The sequence below is a fragment of the Macrobrachium rosenbergii genome, chromosome 59, assembly GCF_040412425.1.
Source record: "Macrobrachium rosenbergii isolate ZJJX-2024 chromosome 59, ASM4041242v1, whole genome shotgun sequence".
Classification (NCBI taxonomy): domain Eukaryota; kingdom Metazoa; phylum Arthropoda; class Malacostraca; order Decapoda; family Palaemonidae; genus Macrobrachium; species Macrobrachium rosenbergii.
The window spans coordinates 35,477,114-35,492,113 of NC_089799.1; the positions used below are offsets into that span (position 1 = coordinate 35,477,114).

The following is a 15,000-nucleotide window of genomic DNA, read 5'->3' on the forward strand; positions in this document are numbered from 1 at the left end:
CGGAGACCTACCAAACATTCGGTTTTATCTTTTCTCACGGTGGATTGGTAAGCAACCCAACGGGATTTTGAAATAAATAGTTTACAGATGCATTCAAGGTTTAGTTTAGCCTGATATTACATCTCTGTCAATTGTTGTGCTAAACATAAATTCTCTATTAGTTGAGACCTCACCTCTGCAATATTATTTGCATGATGCTGGTTGCACTCCCTTTCTTTCGAATAACAAACGTTTGTATTATCCTAAAAATGTTAGAACGTAGCTAAATGTATTAATGATACTAAACTAGTGAAGCAGGTGAATTCTAATACATGTAAAACATCGCTAGCTGTAATCTAAAGAGGAGTAACAAAGTGAGGTTTTACTCTGCTTATCCCAACGGCTGTCATTACTCTCTCTCTCTCTCTCTCTCTCTCTCTCTCTCTCTCTCTCTCTCTCTCTCTCTCTCTCTCTCTCTGAACAGGAAGGAGTAAAATACCAACAAAAATCTTTAAGATATGAAAATAGGTATCTTTTCACGTGGTCTCTTTGTTTAATGTGATGACAAATAGATTGGTACTTCTCAAAATTAATCGTAAAGCATCTTTCGCTGAAATCTTTTCCCTTAGGCAGTATGTTAGACCACTGATAATTCCAAGGAATAGGTACTTTAGTTTGAACACGGGTAAACTGCCGTATATGGTCCTCTGATTATGTAACGGGTCTTGTATAGAAAAAATCCATCTGACCATTTAAGACCAGTAGAAAGTGGAAACCTTCGAAAATAAATCTTCTCTGCTTCCTATATTCATCTCCTCAGTAGTCGTGACTATTCAATAAGGACTGTGGTAGCTTTTAATATTTTTCCAGGAGGGCTAAGAATCTGATCTCAAGGTTACATAGACTCAGAATTCGGTTTATTCCGTACACAACTCACCCAGCTACTCCACCGCGCGTGTATCATGAATTAATCATTTCAAATACCGTTTCGGAGTTGATCAAAGCATTCTAACCGCTGTTAGTTTTTTGGTGAAACATCAAGAAATATTAATCAGATCAGTGCTATCAAGGAACCTTGTGACGTCTGTATTCTGGGAATGTTTTTGGTCAGAAAGCACTTTAAGAATGGAGAAAGTGAGTCTGGTTTTCAATGCTTGTTAGTTTATTACTGTTAAGCATAATTTCATGCTTAAACTCTTAATAATTTCATTAACATAGTGTTAGTTATGAAGCTGGGCTTACAGAATTTTTTCTGTAACATCCTTCAGGCGTTTATCACAGGATTAGTTCCTCGTTGGACTGGTCGGTACCGTTCTCGGATAGCACTCCGCTGGGCCCGCGCTCGAATCTCCGGCCGGCCAATGAAGAATTAGAGGCATTTATTTCTGGTGATAGAAATTTATTTCTCGGTATAATGTGGTTCGGATTCCACAATAAGCTGTAGGTCCCGTTGCTAGGTAACCAACTGGTTCTTAGCCACGTAAAATAAGTCTAATCCTTCGGGCCAGCCCTAGGAGAGCTGTTAATCAGCTCAGTGGTCTGGTTAAACTAAGGTATACTTATCACAGGATTACTTGCGGTAAAGTTGGACATTATTGCGAAGTATTTCATCTACGCTTTATTACTTTAACACGGACAGATTTTACAAATAACATTATTAGACATTAAGTAAATGGTACAATAGAAATCCTCTCAACACCTAATAGCCTGGATTTAGAGGTATTATGGAAATGAGGAAGAGATACTTCTGCATCTCCCTCAATGGTGTTACTTAGACGTTTACATCAAATATATTCTAAACCTTTTGCCCCCTTGTTTGTCATCATTAGTAATTAGGACCGTTTTACTACTTGAAATTCAGTGGATTGCTCCTTTTTTATTGTTTCTTTCAAATGTAACATATAACAAATGAGCTGCATTTTAAGGCCTGCGTTTAAAGCTTTAATAACCAAATCATGATACCCTGAAGTAGTGCTTAACAGTAATAAAATAGCATGCAGTGGAACCTAGACTTACTGTCTCTATTCTTAAAGTGCCCTATTATTTCTGGATACAGACATATTGAAGTTCCTTGATGATATCCTCGCTTATATTAATGCGTCATTCTATTTAGACGTCTAGAAAATTAAAAAGAAAATTATCCTGAGATGTTTTTGATATCCCCACGGCATCAAACTTTAGACTGAATTCATCTACGTCTGTGATAATCGCCTAGCAATCAGTTCCTTAAACAGGTAGTCAGCTGAATTTTTTCCCCGACATCCTTTTTTTTTTTATTTTAACTATTTTTTTTCCTCCGATGGATTTTAAGGGATGTCAGTAACTTTCGTAATAGTACACTAAAATAATACTTTTCGTAAACACTGCTATGCTCTCATCCCATACCTTCCTCCTATACCTTTATTGTAGTGGTTCTTACCAAATTGAAATAGAGAAAATTTAAAGGAAGGAAAATCTAGTAAGAAGATAACGTACCTTCTACAAAAGCAAATTTTCCAATTAGCCTGTGGCATCCATCAACTCCAGATTATGTATTGGTCTGATTTACTTAACTAACAACTTCTGAATCATGAAAAGCGTACTCATATTGTCTATGAGTAAGTTTCTCAAGCTTATGTTACATGTTTAACTATCATGTTATAACAACAGTTCTGCCTGACATCAAACTTATTTCATGATGAAGAAGATCTGGTGGTAGGTATACGCCATATTTGGCTGAACGTGTTGAAGTAGTTCAGTATAATAACGGAGATAACCTTAAAAACAGTAACCTGTATTTGAGAGAGGCACAAAACAGCAGTCTACTTTTCCCAGAAGCGTCGAAGATGTAATATAAAAAATGCCCGGAACCTTCTATGTCAAGATTTTAATGGCATGCAAATGTTCTTAGCTATAATGTTAAGAAAAGAAAGAGGTAGACACTGGAACTTCCTCTAGCAATACAATTTGAAGAATATAGCAAACGTATCCACTCAGAAGCGCGACATCATATAAACGCAACACTTGTTTGTGGGTAACATTTTTTTTCCTTTGTTGCCGAGAATAATACGGGCGAACTGATTTCCATTGTTGCTGTTGCTATTGCGGAGACTAAAGTAATGTTCAACAAAATCCTAGGCCTGGTCAGTGATGGGTGGTACTGGAATCAGGTGCTCTTGCATAATTTTCACTTCATCAGCGGTGGGTTGTTCAAACCGAAGTCTATTAAATATGCTTATTATAATGGCACTACGAAGGGGTTCAGAGCCGACGAAACACGGTTTTTCGGCAATAACTTTTTATCAAAGCATCGGGTAAAGGTGAAAATTGGCAAGTGTATATTTTATAACCGTACCCAATTTTTGCAAGTATTATCTAGTACCTAAGTTCGATCGTTTTGATATTTATAGAGTAAAATGAAGTCGCCGATGCCGGAACCGAGAAAATCACAGACGAGGATCATAAAGCAATTCGTGACGTAAACATATGACGTCATGAGGCTCCGCCCATCAAGGTAGAATGATTATGCTTGGGCAGACTAGGCTTTAACAAATTCGTTAATGCCCAGCAGGATGTGGAATTGTCCCCGTGGTTGCAAGACTGCATTTGTGCTACGGCTTGCCACTTTGTATAAAACGAGAAGACCCGTGGCAAGATTTACTGTAGCGTGAATAGGTCATTATTTCTATAGTGGGTAACAGTTACTCGGCGACGCTCATCTCAACCACTTTCTTTACCATTTTATTTCCTACTAAACTTGACTGCAGATACTGTAATACGCTTTGTTATTCAATGGATATTGATAGTGCAAATAAAAAATAAATAGGTGGATACGACGTACATTATTTTGCATTGTAAAGATTATAGAAATATGTTCAATTTTATGTTTGTTCAAGCTATTCTAACGTTGCTGGGGCCCGAAAGGTTACTCTGCATGTACGATTTAACATAAAAAGCTCCTTATAAGGTATATTGTAATGCGTGTACCGTCCTCATAATTTACATAAATGTTGGGACAAAATTATATATATATATATATATATATATATATATATATATATATATATATATATATATATATATATATATATATAATATATATATATATATATATATATATATATATATATATATATATATATATATATATATATATATATATATATATGTATGTATGTATGTATGTATGTATATATATATATATATATATATATATATATATATATATATATATATATATATATATCACAAATAAAAAAAAAAAGTGAGGGACAAGAATAAATTTACTTGGAATGAACAGAGAAACTGCAAATATCACACTCATGCCATATCTCCAGGACCGACTGAATCTAAACCTGAAAATATGGTCCTGGTGTCAACTAAAATATCTGAGCCAGAGTCCACTCAGTCTCGAATTATGAGCTAAATAAAAGTAAGGTAAAAACTTTTGATCTCTTTAACAGAGTTTATGATTTTCCCTCGGAACATGGCGAATACCGCCTGGCTTTACAATCCATTTATCTCTCTCACTTCCTTTTTGCCTCATCGTCATACTTCTTCCGTGTTGCAAGTGAATGATCCTTGCAGCTCGCCGGAAGCACTAAATTTTGCGTATCTCAATCATAAAATATTCTTCCCTTTCCTTCCATTTCTTTCCCCTCGTTTTTCTCGTTTCGTGAGGTAAATAACTCAAAATGTTTCCAGAACAATCGGAAAAATTCTCATTTTAGCGAACGATAATTTCAATATTTTTCTGAAAGACAGGCGCCAATTGCTTTTCAAGGATTATTTATCTCAGTTATGTTATATTCTCTTTACGTCGTACGTTTCCCTTTATTTCAGTTGTTTCTCTCCTCATTTTAGTTTATCCCTTCCTCTTTCAAAAGAACCAGTCCGAGGAGTGATCCTCCAATGTTCCTATGAGGCAAAATCCTCATCTCTTTTAAATATTTGCAAGATTTCAAATAAAAGTTTCTTTCTGGACAATTCTTCCGTTATCTTTTTTTTTTTTTTAAACTGTTGGCATTAATATAGTGCTTCCTCTTAGGAAAATACGATTTGCTGGGGAAGAATCTTTAATGGTGCAAATCTACAGCGTGACAGACAAAATAACGGACAAATTACAGGTAGGCAGCCAACGTTACAAACTAATCTTAGTAGTTGTGGAAACTAGGATTTGCTAGTTTCCATCACTGCGTATTAGTTTTTCTAATAGTTTTCTTTTGGTTTCTCAGATAAGATTTTCTCTATTTACATCCATGTACCAGCAATTTCCATATTTCCACTTTTCTGAATCAATGATGACTGCTACAATTCAGGAGCACCGCCGCTCCATATTCTTGTTTGCGTGCTCTAGTGCTCTTAAGACCCTGTTGGAACTGAAACGTGAGTAAAGTTGTTTGGAAATAAACGTTAGTAAAACTTTTACAAACTGTAATACTAATAACTATAATACATACATATATATATATATATATATATATATATATATATATATATATATATATATATATATATATATATATATATATATATATATATATATATATATATATATATATATATATATATATATATATATATATATATATATATATATATATATATATATATATATATACTATCACTTAGATTTCACGAACACGCAATCTAATCCAAATGTTAATTCAAATTACCACACCTGCGCAAATTAAATAATTGGACAGGTACTAAGAATAGCACAAGAAGGGGCTGAATTGCTAGTGTTCGCTGACTTACACACATCTTTTTATTTGCGATTTTTTTTAAGTATTTTGCTTCTATGGGTCTTAGATCAGTCTAGTTCTCGCGCATAGTGAATGGGCCATCGTCAATTATTTTCCACCCCAAGATGATAGGTGATGGCCTGACTTCGTCTGGAACTTGTTGATCAAGCTGGGTAATAGGTTCTTGTATGGTGGTGCCATATCATACAGTCTTGTTTATTTTTGCTCTCATGCTTTTTTAGGATTAGGGTGACAAAACAGAAGAGACAGAAATCATTACATGGCTTTCATTTGGTCTATAGTAATGGCCACTTGAGTCACACAGTGCTGGTGATGTATTCTACATACATGTGGAAACCATTCTTTTGGTGTGGAGGAATAATTTTCTGTCATTTGCTTGAAAGCCATTCACTGTGTCACACCAAATTACTGCTAGGAAAAATAATGACCTGCAGCCCACTCTCCCTGTGCTTATCACTAAACTTATGGACTGGTTACCATCAACTGCTTTCATCTATTCTGCATGTTACACACACACATACATACATATGTATACATATATTTATATATATATACACTATATTATATATATATATATACACTATATATATATATATATATATATATATATATATATATATATATATATATATATATATATATATATATATATATATATATATATATATATATATAAAACACCTTCCAGGTTCAGTGGTTTTACGTTCACCTCGCACAATGGTAGACCAGAGGTCGGTTCCGAAAAGGGAAAAGACTTTGCCAGTATCCTGAACAAACCTTTGTCCATTTGTCACCAAAATAGTGAATAAGGTAACTAATGATTGGTCTATTATGATTGGTTATTTCCAGTACTGAGAACTAGCATATTGATCACAATCTCATCTCAAAAGTATTGCTGCACGAAAGAAGGTTTTTACCATTAGGAGTTACTCCTTTTAAATATTAACCCTCTCCGGTCCAGACGGGTCGACCCAAATGTTTACGCTCAGATCTTGGTCATTTACTCCTGGGTGAACAGTTGAAGATTTAGACGCACTGGAAGTTTCCACAAACTGCTTTCTAATTTTACCCGTGTAATTTTTTTGTTATCACTAAACTGGTACCATTGGAAAGCTGATAGTTTATTCTAAAGTATATTAAAAGTTCTCAGAAATAAGATAACACCTACCACCGTTTTAGATGTGATGAAATAGGACCAAAAATTATTTTTAGCATTTCTCATTCTCTTCCTCTGTCTTCAAAGGTCAAAAAAATATATTTTCTGGTTAATCAAATGTAATAAATTTTACGTAAGTAGATAGAACATTCCTTACTCATAGTCATGGTAAATATTTCAGTCGAAATGAATTAATATTATATGAATGACAAGGCAATTAACAGAGGCGACCATCAGGCCCATTACTGGTGTTTAGTTAATAACCAGCGTTGGCAGCACTGACGACTGGATTCGTAATCGTCCCACGTGGAATAAGTGAAATTTTAAAAATGTATCAATGAGTTTCTTTTTTAAACAAACCCAGCTGTAGAATCGGATATATATATATATATATATATATATATATATATATATATATATATATATATATATATATATATATATATATATATATATATATATATATATATATATAGGTGTGTATGTGTGTGTGTGTGTGTGTGTGTGTATGCATAATCCTCATGATAATACTTTTCATAGCTCCACCTATCGAAACAGGATTCGAATATCAGGCGATGATCGAACAATATGATTTGGTTTCAGTAAATTCATTGACCACTGTTCGAATTAGCCGCTAATTATATCACTTACGACAGATATAATTGATTTATTTAATGCCGCTTTGTCCTCCTACCTTTCAATTCCCCCAAAATTTTGGGATATATTTATCACTGCAAGCCTTGAATCCATATGGCAAATCGCTGAAGGTGGCCTCTTACGGTAGCAGATCGCGAACCTACGTACCTTTTTTATTAGTAATAATAAATTTAATTATAAAAATTACCTTGCATTCATCGGTGCGAGTTGATGAGCTCACCGTTCGAATCACCTTAACAAAAGTGTTCTACATTATTTTTGTCTATGACCATGTCATTGTGACGCCTTGTTGCATTAGCTAATAATACAATGACAATAATATCCTTTGTTTCAGCTCCAGTCCATATATGATGAACGATAAGATGATTACAATACAGTATACTAAATTGAGTACGCTAGTAAAAAGTAATATTCATGAACTCTTATGCCCAAGCGCTGCTGAAAACAACAGCAACAACTTTAATAATAATAATAATAATAATAATAATAATAATAATAATAATAATAATAATAATAATAATAATAATAATTATTATTATTATTATTATTATTATTATTATTATTATTATTATTATTATTATTATTATCATTCCAGATAAAGACGAAACACCGATACATAATTCAGATAGTTTGCTAAAAAGGAAGAGTAAATGGCAAATCTTAATAATAATAATAATAATAATAATAATAATAATAATAATAATAATAATAATAATTTTTTTCAGATGGGCTAACTACTGATACATAATTGGGGTAGTTCGCTAAAAAATTAGAGTGTCCGGCAACACTGAATAATAATATAATAATAATAATTTCTGTCGATTTTCTGATCATCGCCTTAAACTACTTCGGTGGCGAAAGGGCGATAAAGTGACGTCCCACAAACAAGCAGTTGCAGCGGTCGTTGGCTGTTATCCTCTAGAACAGCTTGTTTCAGTGTTGTTGAGTCTCCAGCTTGGTAAGACAGGTTTCGTTGATACTAGCTCAACTTCATCGTTCATTTACGTTTGGGATCTCGGCCGTGGTGTACTGGAGGATCATTGGTTTTACTTCGTTAGGTTTCATGTGCAGTCCTCCACAGGGATGGTCCTTTCTAGTGGGCCACTGTACGTTTTCAAAGTAAGGTGCTTATGTTTTGTACATGTGTTTCAGTGTTTTCTCGTCAGTATCTTATACCCTGCAGAATAGAGTAGTTCTTTTTTTTTTTTAATTTGCTCTTTTGTATGATCTTCACTTAAGGCGGTATTTTGTAGCATATTCTTGGTGCAGTTTACAAAAGGTCTCCAGCCTGATTTACAATTTGTTCTAGGTTTAAATCACATATTTGCTTCACTTCTAAGTCTTTTGTTTACAATATTCATTTGAGGTCTAGAGAGCTTGAGCAGTTTCCCAGATATGTCTTATTGTGAACGGACTTTTTAAGAATTTAGGCATGAAGGCCTGCTTCAAGGTTTGTTGAGTTAGCGAGTGGATACTATTGCCAGTTTTGCGTTATATATTTCTCAAATATTTAGATTATGGTACTTGAGCTGCGAAATAGTTGTCGTATGACAGTTTTCCATTTGTGGGTTTTGTATCTTCACTATGACGTACAGTTGTCGTATAAGTTTTCCGTGTGTGGGTTTTGTATCTTCAAATATTGGTACTTTTTATTTTATTGGTATTTTCCAGTTCTTTATTGTAAATTCCTTCAATAACTGTTCAAAATGTTTGATAGGTATTGTTGTAGATTGCATTTCAACATGGTATTTGACTGTTTCGAATCTTATTTATTACTAAGCTGAACTATATTGCTTTGAGTGGTCATTCTATGCACTTTGAACCATAAACTAGCAATCTTATACACTGCTACAGATATTTTCATTTTAACTTTATACTGCAATTGAGCAAGTCGTACGATACAATAGGGTTTAAAGTTTCTTGAGGATTAGAGAGGCCTAACTAGAGTACCATAGCTTTCCTAATATGGCGTATATTAAGTTGATTTAAACTTATTGTAGGCTTAAGTGGCAATAAACTAGTAATAACGCTTATCAGTATTTATAAAGCCTTGCTTGCTGCTCCTTGTCTTAGTATTTTAAATCTTATCAGATGGCCCAGCTGATTGTAACCAATAGTCAGCCTTTGGTTCTTTCTACTTGCCAGAACATTTTGGGCTTTAATATATTTTCTTATTTCAGGTCATGGTGCGCCTTTAAACAAGGCGTGCCACAATGGGTTATTGAAATTTTAGATGTACAGATACCGTATGACTAAACAGGATTAATGGGTGAGTAAGTATTTTATTTTTTTAGTGCAGTGACTTGAGCAACCCCCCAAACAGTTTTTAGCTTGGTTTTGTTTTTCAGAATAAAGACCCCTAAGTTTTCTTTTTTAAGTTTTTTTTTTAAGTTTAGGCTTCTTTTTAATGCATTTTGAGCTTAATTTTTCAGGTTCAAAACCTTAGTTTTGAGAATTTTGAATATTTTTATATTTAAAATTGCAAAGGTTAAAACTCATCTTTTACAGCTTTGAACATTTCAAGAAATTTTAGGATTTGTTTCAGCTTCAGAATTTTTTGTTTTAAAGCATTTGATTTTTATTTTTTATTATTAGTTTAGTTATATTCTAATATTTTAGCATCAAAAGTTAGTGTGTGGATGTTTGTTAGTTTAATGTGTAGAGTAAATCTAGTATTTTTTTTAAAGTTAGTGGACTTAAATTTGTTTATATTAACCTTCCTTATGTGATTTGATCTTGTAATTTCAGCAGTTTTGTTTTTTAGAATTGTAAAGTTAAGTCTCTCTGGAAGTTTTAGTGTTTGTGTGGAATGTAATTTTTGAAAGTGTAGAGTAAATCTAGTATTTTAGTTAGTGGATTTAAACTTTTTTATATTTACTTAAACCTTTACTTAAACTTTTGCCTTGTGTGGTTTGATCTTGTAATTTCAGCTGTTTTTTTTTTTTTTAGAATTGTAAAGTTTAGCTAAGTCTCTTTTGGAATTTTGAAGTTTTTGAACACTTGACAATTTTTAAAGCTCTTGAGTAATTATTTCAGTTGCAAAAGTTTGTTTGTTAGTTTAATGTGTGTGGAACTTAGTTTGTGTGTGGAAGGTAATTTTTGAAAGTGTTTAGAGTAAATAAAGTATTTTTTTTAAAGTTAGTGGATTTAAACTTTAAAATTTTATATTTAAACTTTTGCCTTATGTGGTTTGATCTTGTAATTTCAGCAAGTTTTGTTTTTTAGAATTGTAAAGTTTAGTTGAGTCTCGTATTTTGGAATTTTGAATTTTTGGACACTGACAATTTTTAAAGCTCTTGCGTAATTATTTCAGCTGCAAAAGTTTTATAAAGTTTAGTAGTCTCTATTTTGGAATTTTGTAAATTATTTCAGTAAAAGTTTTAAGTTTTGTGTAAAGTAAGTTTTGCGTGTAAAGTAAGTTTTGCGTGTAAAGTAAGTTTTGTAAAGTAAGTTTTATGTAAAGTAAGTTTTATGTAAAGTAAGTTTTGCGTGTAAAGTAAGTTTTGCGTGTAAAGTAAGTTTTGCGTGTAAAGTAAGTTTTGCGTGTAAAGTAAGTTTTGCGTGTAAAGTAAGTTTTGCGTGTAAAGTAAGTTTTGCGTGTAAAGTAAGTTTTGCGTGTAAAGTAAGTTTTGCGTGTAAAGTAAGTTTTGCGTGTAAAGTAAGTTTTGCGTGTAAAGTAAGTTATTCTTTGGCCACTTCCCTAGTCCACCTTTGCCGGGGTGGCCGTGCCACCTGCCAGGCAAAGGTGGACTTGCATGTTGTGCATGGTGACCAAGTCACCATGCACAACAGGAAGTTCGAAAACAAGCATGGTGACTTTGTCACCATGCACAGCAGGGATTTCAAACCAACTGACTTCTTACTTAGGTTAGAACTGCAAAGTTGATAGTTTTTGTGTAGCTAGGACTTAATGGGAAATTAGATGTGGGACTTGAAATATAGGATAGGCTAGAATAGGGTAAAGAAAGTGCAAATTTTATATAGATGGAGGGGTTAGGATTAAGGTAGTAAATGCTTAAGTCTATTTCTTAAGGATGCTGGGAATAGACTGGGGTAAAAAACATGATAGTCAGACCTAGGTCGACATTTGATAGTGCAAGTTATTAATAGCATAGGGTATTGCAGTACTTGAGCCCTTTGTTTGGTCATGAGATGTTGGTCATGAGATGTTGGTCATGAGATGTTGGTCATGAGATGTTGGTCATGAGATGTTGGTCATGAGATGTTGGTCATGAGATGTACAGTGGAGCTGAGAATAGGGTGGAGCTGGGAATAGGGTAGGATAACTAACCTGCTTTTATTTCATTCCCACTAGTAAATAGGAACTAGACAGGTAATAGGTGGATCTTAAAAGATTTTCTAAGAGGCCTAGGTCTTGGGTATGTTGAATTTTTGACACTGATGTCGTGGACTTGTCAGGTATTTTAATAGGCTGGTTAATAGTGGAAATTCATTCAAGTTTTTGCATTCTTGTTAATGTCATTGTCAATGCAGTCTTGACCCCCCTCCCCCCTTTACCCCTCAAGCAAAGCTTTCATGTTAGGAAATACATTTCAGATTGCATTGCATATTTTCATTGACCCCTACTTTCATCCACCTTTCCTCCAGTGCTGAAAAGCTTGCTGTGGGAACCCTTTTCTTATTCTGAATTCCCCAGCTTTATTTTTCGCCTGTTGGGTTGTGCAGTTTCAGTTCCCTTAAGACAGATTGGTGTCCTATTAAATATCTTAGATGGCACTCTATCTTGTCATTTTGGAGTTTGAAGGAACAATGGTAGTAATATATGGGATTGTTAATGTGAAAGTTGATGGCAGTTTGAAGTAACAATAATACTAATACATGGGATTGTTAATGGTAAAGTTTATGCTTACTATATAGTATTAATTATAAAACTGAACAGGCTATCTTCACTTTGAGGGTAGGTTTGTCATGGAAACTTTTTAGTACATTCTAAAATCAGACTACTTTTATTATGCGCAGGGTCTTGGTGTAGCTGCAGCAGACTTTATCAACACTAATACTAATGGAAAGCAACGCTTTTCGTTAAGAATTAATATCCTATGAGGATTCGAAGTGCTCTGGATTTTGTTACCCAGACAACAAGAACTCAACTTGTAGACGCTATGTATGTCCTGTGACGGTTCGAAGCGCACTAAATTGTTACCCAGACAACGAGAACTCGACTTGTAGAAGCTGTGCATATCCTGTGAGGATTAGAAGTGCTCTAAATTCGGTTACCCAGACAACTAGAACTTAGTAGATGCTGTGCTCTACCTACTATTCAATTTTATAATCTGACTACTTTGGATATGTAATAGCATTTACTCATATGAAGACCAGCTTAATATACATGTCTGTAAACCTTTGTCCATTTCTTTAACCCCAAAATGTCATGTGATGGGTAGACTTTGTAAACTACTTGAAAGATAAAGAATGTCCTATGAAATAAAGGGTGTGGTAGTTACTGATTGGTTAACAGAAGTAAGATGGGGAAATTGATTTGAGAAATGAAGTAACTGAAATAATGGTTTTTAATTGAAGAGATTATAGTATATTAACCTCGAATTTTTGTTTTACTTGCAATAGTCTATGCAGATTTAAAATTCTATTCAGCAAAGAGATTGTATTTTGACCCCTCTGATGACAGGAATAAATAATTAAGATCATTCCTTATGATCTGGAGATAGCATTCGGCTGAGAACACTTGTAAAGGTGACTTGACCGATAATAGAAGTGAAATTTCACTTTGACATGAGATACCGCCAAGAAAGTATTTTGAGGATCTTCCGGGGTTGAAAAGAGTCCAAATTGCTATAAGGGTTATAATTAGTTTGTAAAAAAGTTAAGCAGGCAGAAAAAGTTAGGCAGCCAGTAAATTTTCAATAGTGATAGTATAATTTGTCCAGGAAGTGGTTATTCCTTATGCCTATAAATTGTTGAAGTTACTGTGACTGTCGATGGTTACTACAAACAGGCTTTAGCGTTGTATTTATATGTATGGGATAAGTGAGGCGACAGATATGCAGGGTTTTTGCATAATGCCTTGTTTAATTAGTTGGTGGCCTTGTCTCTGGCTCTAAAGTTTTTGAATGTTAAAATTGCTCAAAGGTTTTCGTGAGGATGGGATTGTGCTTCTGGTCCTTAGTTTTGTCAATCTCTTGGTAATACCTAGTTTTAGAATTGCGAGTAAATTGGGTTCGCTTTAGAATTAAGAGCGCCAGGACAAAAACTTTAAGAAAATCGGTTTTCCTTTTATCCTGGCTAAGATTCGCAAACTTCGGATAGCTAATGTTATTCACCTAATTCAGGCTTTACATCTGGATTTTGTTTGTGCACCGCCACGAAACCACCTTCAATATTATGTCTTTACAAAAAGAAAAGCCAGAAAATATCAAAGCACGTTTTTCGTCGGTTTGTTTGAGATATTTCCTTCCATAGCAGAGTAATGAACTGTGCGCCAATTATTAACCAGCTAACTACTGAGTTATCCACCAAACGATTACAGAGTTATCACCACGTGAAAACATGTCCTAGAATACTTCTGCCTCTTTTTCCTTACTGATTCGCCCTAATGATTGGTTCCAGTTTGCAGGATTTTGATATTTTGTCGCCCAAAATATATTGACTAATGCCCAAATTCGCCCAGATGAATTGCGCCTAAAAAAAAAAAAAATCGTTTTAAGTTATGGTGGGCGGTAATAAAATCACAGGAATAAAGTCAGTCATAATTTTATGGCGAAGTTTGTGGTAAAAATCGGAAATTATATTACCTAAACGTTTTGTGTATATTTTCTGTAAATGTTTTGATGTGTAAAACAAATACAAAGAACTGAGTAAAATCATAGTATTACATCCTAGATAAATATTCATGAAGTAAGCAAAAAAATATTCCAATTATATATGCTTGATAATTACTGCAAATGAAAGATTCCATGCGAGGCACCAAAACCAATGATAATAAAATAGAAAACATTTATTTTTGTGGATGAAACCATTTAAGTACGTTCGGAATAAAGCCACATGTACTGAAAGTATCAGTAAAGTATATTGTCATGTGAATGTGTTCTCATTTTCACTATTTCAGAGATTTATGTACACAGCGAAAGTAAGCCTAACTTTTCTGAATATTCTAACCCTATTTAGGGTGACATTTTTTTTTTTTTTTTTTCGCAGAGAATCATCATCGTCATACATTCCATGTAGTTCACATTGTGTTATATATTCCCAGTACCCTAGGTCTTTCATTCCTTTTTTCTCTAATATTCAATAACCAAATGTTGTTGAATATCTATAATAATTTTTCAAACAGCACTTAACGTTTATCATAAGTGAAGTGCTTGGTTTTGTATGGAATGCTTGTTTGGACTGTATTTTGAATCTGTTTATTTATCTTATTTCCATTCTTTTAACTTTTTTCACACATGGTATTTTAATGTGGAACCCCGATAAGCAGACTAGCAGCTT

General features: G+C 33.7%; 1 long non-coding RNA gene across 1 annotated transcript; it reads left to right on the plus strand.

Moving 5' to 3' along the window:
• The first annotated feature begins 8,547 nt into the window (after positions 1–8,547).
• Positions 8,548–12,898, plus strand: LOC136837538 (uncharacterized). The gene is made up of 3 exons (XR_010852715.1): positions 8,548–8,655; positions 9,717–9,805; positions 12,517–12,898. It is a non-coding gene; the product is annotated as an uncharacterized lncRNA (long non-coding RNA).
• The last annotated feature ends 2,102 nt before the right edge of the window (positions 12,899–15,000 follow it).